Source organism: Pseudorca crassidens, chromosome 6 (genome assembly GCF_039906515.1).
Source record: "Pseudorca crassidens isolate mPseCra1 chromosome 6, mPseCra1.hap1, whole genome shotgun sequence".
In the NCBI taxonomy this organism is placed as follows: Eukaryota; Metazoa; Chordata; class Mammalia; order Artiodactyla; family Delphinidae; genus Pseudorca; species Pseudorca crassidens.
This window is the reverse complement of record NC_090301.1, coordinates 74,621,971-74,630,146: the sequence shown is the minus strand read 5'-3', so window position 1 is coordinate 74,630,146 and position 8,176 is coordinate 74,621,971. Positions and strand designations below refer to the sequence as shown.

General features: G+C 36.2%; 1 pseudogene; it reads right to left on the bottom strand.

Moving 5' to 3' along the window:
* Nucleotides 1-1,830: 1,830 nt before the first annotated feature.
* Nucleotides 1,831-2,644, bottom strand: LOC137225867 (large ribosomal subunit protein uL30-like; annotated as a pseudogene).
* Nucleotides 2,645-8,176: the final 5,532 nt, after the last annotated feature.

Below are 8,176 nucleotides of genomic sequence, written 5' to 3'. Positions count from 1 at the left end.
AGACTTTTACTCAGTGATCTTTTAATCCTATAAATGAGATTGTGTGATTTTCCTGTTCCAAACTCTCCCATGGCTTCCATCACATTTAAATAAAATTCAAAATCCTTAGCATAACCTATAAGACGTGCACAATACAGCCCTTGCTCATCTCCCTGATAACATTTCCCACTCTTCTCTCTCCTTCAGATGCGCAAAACATGCTCCCGTCTCATGATCTTTATACTTTCTGTTACCCTTGCCTGCTCCCAAATCTCTTCATGTCCAAAATCTTCACATCACTCAATACTCTATCCAAATTTGTCTCCCCAAAGAGGACTGTCCTGCCCACTCTACCTAAAATAACCAAAACACTACCAGTAACTCTCTATTTCCTTAGCTTGATTTATTTTCCCCATAGTACAATGTTTACATTCCTGGTGTCTGGCCTTTTCTAACACTCACACATGAGAATGTTAACTCCATGAGGGAAAGAGAATTTTTTAATCATTTATTTTTATACTAGCATATAACCATATATTTTTTGAAGAATACCCAAAGACTTCATTCATTTAACTAATAGTTATGGAATACCTACTCTAGGAGGGGCACTGTTCTGGTTACTTGGTCCACATTAGTGAACAAAACAAAAATCTGTGCCGCCATGGAGCTTACACACTATCAGGGAAGAACATTCTAGAGTGTGTGGAAGGAGAGGGGTCATGGGGAGGATGCATGGATGCTTGTAATACTGGACACATATCTAAGGGACTCTCCAAACCCATCAGCAGGCAAAATGTGCACATTGCAACTCCATTAATGACTACATCAGCATTAAAGACAGAGGAGTCATTTACAAAGGAATGCAAGCTGCAGTTGGAAGGAAAGTTTGGATAGAGAGCGGAAACGGAGGTTAGGAGGCCCAGAGCAAACAGTACTGGGACTGGGAGGCAAGAGAGACTACATTTTCTGGTGGTGGCAAAAATGACAGGAATATAATGGAATTAGCTGGTCTCAGGATTCCACCTGGGCCACTGATACGATGCTCCTTCCATTCCAACATAGACCGCTGTGGTGTGGGAAGCTGAATTTCATCAACAATTTGTGGTGCAGTCTGAATGGCCTTTGCACAAGTGTCTAGTAAGATAGTTGAAGAAGAGTTGTCTTGTGTCTCAACAAAATCAAACCTACGGAGAATTTTATTATATGTAAATTATACCTCAATAAACCTGATATTTTTAGAAAATCTGCCCATAGTGGAGAAAGAAATCACAGTTGGGACAGGGTTCCAGATACCTTTTGGTGTTCTTATCCATATCCTATATATTAAAATAGAAACAAATTGGTTATTTCTGTTTATTTGCATTTTAAAACCTTTATGGCTAACAGTTTGCTTCCAGTGTAAAGAAGTTCAAGGCTCCATAAGCTAGTGTTTCAGAGATTTCAGTGTCCCTGAGTGGGAGCTGCTTGGGGCAGGGGGGTTCACTTCTGAATTGGAAAAGATATAAAGACAGTCCCGACTTACGATGGCTAGACTTTACGATTTTTTGACCACGATGGTGCCAAAGCAATATGCATTCACTAGAAGCTGAACTTTGAATTGTGAATTTTAATCTCTTCTTGGACTACTGATACATAGCACGACACTCTCATGATGCTGGACAGTGGCAGCCACAGCTCCCAGCCAGCCATGTAATCACAAGGATAAGCAATGGATACACTTACAAGCATTCGGTACCCATACAACTGTTCTTTTTCACTTTCAGTATTCAGTAAGTTACATGAGATATTCAGCACTTTATTAGAAAATAGGCTTTGTGTTAGATGATTTTGTTTTTTCAATTTGAAAGCAGTCACTGTTTATTAACTGACCAGATTACAAAAATAATCATGGTAGATATCTTAGTTCATCCTTCTTATAAGTCTGTTGATCTGGTCTTCTCTGTCGCCAGCATCTCCACCTTCTACAAAATGGGTAGTCTTTTTCTTCATTCCACCTCGTGGAGAAGACAATTTGAAGGGCCACAGGAAGTTGTTTGCTTCTTTGAAACGTTTTCCAACAGTATAGATCTCATGAATCAGATCCTCCATGCAGATAATACCGTATTTGCCAAGAGATCGAGCAATCAACACATTATCCGTCAGGGCAATTCGCTTCTTGTTGATTTTGCCATAACCACACTTGTAGATCTAACCACACTTGTAGATCAATTCATTTACTGACTTCAGGTTTGGGTACCCCCATGCAATGTATGGTTCCACAGTTCTCAGCTTGTTAATCGAAGCCTTGTTGAGCTTCACAAATGTGCCATTGAAAATCTGACAGAGGCGAAGAAGCTGCAACACTTTTCGAACCTTTGGGCTCACACCACTGATACCTCTGATCCTGATGACAAATGTCAATTTGGGTTCCGCTGGTACGTAGAAGTTGCCGGCTTTTCTTGCCATCCTAGCCATTCGAATTTCAGTTCTGTACATCTGCTGGTATTCCTTGTGATCGTACTTAGCTTTTTCATAGATAAGGCTTCCTCCTTGCCTTTCGAAGCATCTTCTGGGCAAATTTCTTTCTCAGGCGCTTGATCTTAAGCTCTGAGACATTCTACCGCTTTTCCTTAAGGGTTTCTGGCACAGCAGGAAACTTCTTTTTCTTCTCCTCAGCACCTTCCATGGTTCCAGCCAGGAAAGAGGCTGTGTTAGATGATTTTTACCCAACCGTACGCTAATGTAAGTGTTCTGAGCACTTTTAGGGTAGGCTGGGCTAAGCTGTGATGTTCAGTAGGTTCGGTGTATTAAATACATTTTTGATTGAATGGTATTTTCAGCTTACGATGGGTTTATAAAGACATAATGCCATTGTAAGTCTGGGAAGATGTGTAGTTAGTCTCTCCTTCCCTGGGGGTCTAACCTCCTTTTGTCCTGGGAGACAAATTCAGACTGAAGCTGCTCAAGATCAATGCACTGTAAACGGTTGGATGTTACAAGTACTCAGCTGACATTACTGTCCTCATTCAGTTATAAATTGTATACCTGGACTTTGAGCAAAGATACCTTCCCCTTCCTGTTTCAATAATAACACCTCCTCTCTTATCTGTGGGCCCCAAGATTCTCAGATCTTACTCTGCCTCCCTCACCTCGGCAAGGGTTTCTACCCCACTTCCCTAGCCTGCTCAGTGGTGACAATCCCATCAATTTGTATCCTACTCCAAATCCTCACCCTACTCCCATTCCCTAGACAATTAGCCCAGAGTTTCTCCTGGCCCTGAACCTGCACCACCACTAGAGACAAAAACAAGCAGAGAAGCTGAACAGAGAGCTGAAAGACCACTCTTGTGGGTGCTTGAAATTGGACTTATAGAATAACAACAATTTTTCCTCTGGTTTATTGAATCTCTACAGTGTTCCAGATCTTATATTAGATGCTTCACAAACACCTTATTTTGTTGTGAATCTTCTATTCACAACAATCCTAGAATACAAGTATTACTATATCCATACTTACTGAGGAAGTAACTGAAATTCAGAGAAGTTGTTTTGAAATTGGGATGCAAACCCAATTCTAAAAATATACTCTAGATTCTGAAGAATTTAGAAGAGAAAATGCCAAACACTAGGTTTTATTAATTAAAAGGAAAATTAATCTTTATTTGTAGACTCATAATTTATGCCAAATTCTGGCCACATTTTTATGCTTAGTTTTCATAGTTGCTTACTCATGGGATGGAATATTATGCTCATACAATTGAAAACAAAGAAAACATTATTGGAGTTTAAGTGCTGAATGTTGAATTCTGAAATTTGTAGACTAGCAAAATTATGGAATGCTTACAAAACTGATATCTTGCAAGCACTTAGAAAATGGTCGTCATCAAATGCCAACGTGGATTCACTGATAATACTTTATTGTCAGTCCATAGAATACAATTGAAGAAATAAATAAATGAATAAATATCCAACTAGCCAAATTTCCATTTAATATAATTACTAAACTCATAGATATGGAGAATAACCAATTATAGTGTATTTGCTTTAGCAAGAGATTGGACAGACACTATTCTTTGGACCAGATGGGAAAATGTAAACCAGATGATAGCACAGTTTCATGCATATTCAGCTGATTTCCTAGATAGATCTAAAGAATGTGGTTTTCTAGAAAACAAAAGTTTTAACTTCATCATGTCTTTATCTATCTTTGATGTATATAGAACTTCCAATGATTCTGGGTCCACACTTGATCTGCCACAAATATTAGGACATTTAATAACTGACCTTTGAAATCAGTTCATATACTTTGAGAAAAGGATATGTTGTACAACATGCAATTGAAAGGTATACAATAGACTTCTTACTTCCTTTCAGTAGAGTAGTAAGCACTATATAGAAAGGCCAAAACAAGCATCTATCAACTAACCCAAGAAGTTGGCCATAAAAAATGGAAATGTTGGCTTCCCTGGTGGCGCAGTGGTTAAGAATCCGCCTGCCAATGCAAGGGACACGGGTTCGAGCCCTGGTCTGGGAAGATTCCACATGCCGCGGCGCAACTGGGCCCGTGAGCCACAACTACTGAGCCTGTGCATCTGGAGCCTGTGCTCCACAACAAGAGAGGCCGCGACAGTGAGAGGCCCATGCACCGCGATGAAGAGTGTCCCTCGCTCGCCTCAACTAGAGAAAGCCCTAGCACAGAAACGAAGACCCAACACAGCCAAAAATAATAAAATAAATAAAAATGGAAATGTTAGCTAACAGTTACATTTATTTGGATAGGGCAAATTTGTCAAATTAAAAATATGAATTTTTCATATTTAGGTCTACCTTTTTAGAGTCTTTAGTATGTTTATCATTCAGTATCACTAATAAAAGCACTTCTAGTAGTACTATAAGCATTCAATTCCCCAATTCTCTTAATGATTTCTTTTAATAATATTTACTTTTATGAAAGATTTACTATATGCCTGGTATTGTGCTAAGTGCTTTCTATATATTTCCTTACTGAATCCATACACAACAATATAAGGTAAAGGTTTTTATACCTATTTCATCGATAATGAAACTGCAACTGTGAAGTCAATTCTTAAGTTAGAACAAGAAGTTAGACAGTATTATACACAGCTGATAACTTTTCTTATTTCTTTTTATCAATAATTATCATTTTAAGGCCCAGAATTTTGATTTTATGCTAAAAAAAATAATATTAGCATGCATACACACATATACAAGAATATACATATGTGTGTATGTATATATATTTGCATTTTATTTATGTGTGTGATTGTGTTCTTATGTAAATCAGAAAATCTGTATGGACTAATTTTATACTTTATAAATGTGGTCAATGTTTCTCCCAGAATATTATTGATGGTACATAACTGGCTGGCAGTTGCAATAAAGATTCCCCTTTCCTTTGCTTTTCTCTACTAAAAATAGTGAAATATTCTTGAGAATGTTTTTAAGATGAATGAATTTTTGTGGAATTCATTTAATCAACATATATCCACATTCTTCAACTTTATTTTATCAAGACGAACTGATGTTTCTTCTACATTATGAATTCTGAGCCTTTTCATAAATATTAAAATTTTCTTTAGTTTTTGACATATAACTCTCAATTCTCATCTCTCATCTCAACAGATCTAATTTAGATTTGTCAAATGTCCATTTTCTTGACATTTATGGTTCTATATTTGATAGTTACTATAATACCTTTAGTCCCTAGCTCTGTGATTCTTTTTGTATTGATAGTTTTGATCCCTTATCTTTTGTTTTGTTCTTAATATTATGCCTAACTTTTCATAATTTTAATAACTGTATAGTATGTTGAGAGTTTCAGTGAATCTTTGATTAGTTAATGATGCTGTCTCAACACCGAAATGGAAAATTGCTGTTCTGATTATTATCAATCAGAAATATTTCATAAGATCAGACTGGTCAGTCACCATTTTCCATTTTTTCTATAGTTTTAAATTTCCTTTGCTTGTTGATCTGTCTATGTTACTTAATTTGAGAGAGTCCTAAGACACTGGGTGACCTTTAAAGCAAAAGTAGACTGAACTCCATGGGTACAGGTTTTTTTGCATTGATGATCCATTGGTGCTATATTAAAATCAATTATGTATAGAGTATCTTTAATTTTTTTCTTCACTAGTTATCTGTTCATCTTAAGCTTTTCTAATTTACCTAATTCTTTAATTTTCCAAATTCTGTCTTCTTTGTGATCTTCAGGGACAGGTTTAATATAGTTTTAAATTATTATATCTGATTAAATAAAAGAATGAATGCATTCACTTATTTTTTAAGATGCACAAATCTTGCTTTTTTCCTGGGCTAACTAGTGAACATTTCCTCCTATGGACAGCCTGTGAAATAAGAAGAGCAACCTATAAGGTGGACCGTAAAGTATTTGAAAAATCAAAGGTCAAAAGTTAGCAAAAGAAAGATGCAAGGTGGGAACACAATTTCTTGTAAACACTATATGAGTCAAAGGAAAAGGACTCAAAAATAATTTATATGAGAAACTGAACCCTGATAGATTTTTATTGAAATGAAAGTTTTACACTATTTTTGATTATCATGTCAGTATCTCCCAAATATCAGGAAGAGATTTTTGGATTAACTGACTATAATCAACTTTCTTCAACTTATTCCACACTCTTCAAAGTGAGCTAGACTAAAGACTAATCCTTTCAAGATATTATCCTTCATATACATCCTCAGGTGATTTCTAATTTGATGATGTGATGATGACAAGCTCAATATTCTCCAGCTTCCATCTTATTTATCATACTTGGTTCATTTCCAAGGACTAAAGGCCTGAGTCATTAAAAATTATATGCCCCATTTAAGCAGGTTTTCTGCATACTTTACTCAGGGAAAAAGTTGAATGCATTTTCCCCCTTATAAAATATGCTTTTTATGATTAATCAACATTTAAACCTGATATATAACTAGATGCCTCTCAGCCTCATACCTTCTTGGTGCATAATTCTTGAGAAAAGCAAACTTAAATAAAGACATCCTTGCACAATGTCCCATCCCCAACCCCAGGTAGTTATATTTTGGGGAAAAAAAAAACCCAGAGCTGTAAATTCCTTTTATCAGCCTATGCATTTTAACCTGCTTTCATTAAATACAAAAGCTAAAACACCCCTCCCTTCAGGTAAATTTAACCAACTGATTGTTTCAAAATAACAAATCATTTATACTCTTTATCTTACTGCTTCTTTTTTAAATATGCATTTTTATTAAAATATATGTTTTCTAATGTGATTTAAGTGAATACTTATTTTAAAATAAAAGTTTCTGATTGCTAAGATTATTTCAGAGAAGAAAAGATGAACTATACCAATAGCATTCCAGCAAATGAAATAACAGCTATAAAAGATAATAAATACAGCTAACATTTGTGGTAACTCATTTAATCCATACAACAATCCTATGAGGCAAGTTACTATTATTAGTATCTCCATTTCACAGATGAGGAAGCCAAGACAAGGAAAGGCTGATAGCTATGTCAGAGATCCCACAGCTGTGCTAGTTTTAGTAAGTAATGCATGCAGTGTTCCAAGAACTGGAGCTCAAGACTTCATCACCATGTTACTCCCAATCCATTCTCTATTGCTCCATTTTGGAAACTCCCATGTTTTTATTTCTTCATCACTGCACTAACAATCTCTACATGGTCTTCAAAATAATCACTTTAAAATTTTGCTTACTTAATCTTCATAATTATTTACATGCTCCTCAAGGGTAGGAATTTTTCTTTTACTGAAAGGGGGGTTCTATGTTTCTTAATTCTTAACCTGGGACATGTGCAGTTTGAAAATGTGGTTTTTGATACAACCCTCTGCTCATTATCTGCATCTCCCATACCCACATTCTCCCTCAGTTAAGATAGCTACTAAACCTGTTCATATAGTGGAGTATACAATGAGCTTTGTGAGCACATGATACTGGTATGTTTATTCCAAACAGAAACAACTTACTAGAAGAAATTATGGTATTCATTGCTTAAGTAAGGCTTCAAGTTAGAAAGAGAAATTTGGGCAAGGGAGAGTGCTTATTAAAATTCCTCCTTATCTCCCCCAAAAGTACCAAATAACTAAGCTCAACTCAACACAACACTATTTAACAATAAAAGGAATGGAGACAGTGAACAAGGTGTCATGTTGCATCCTATTCTACCACCAGGGCCCAGGGCCCTGCAGAG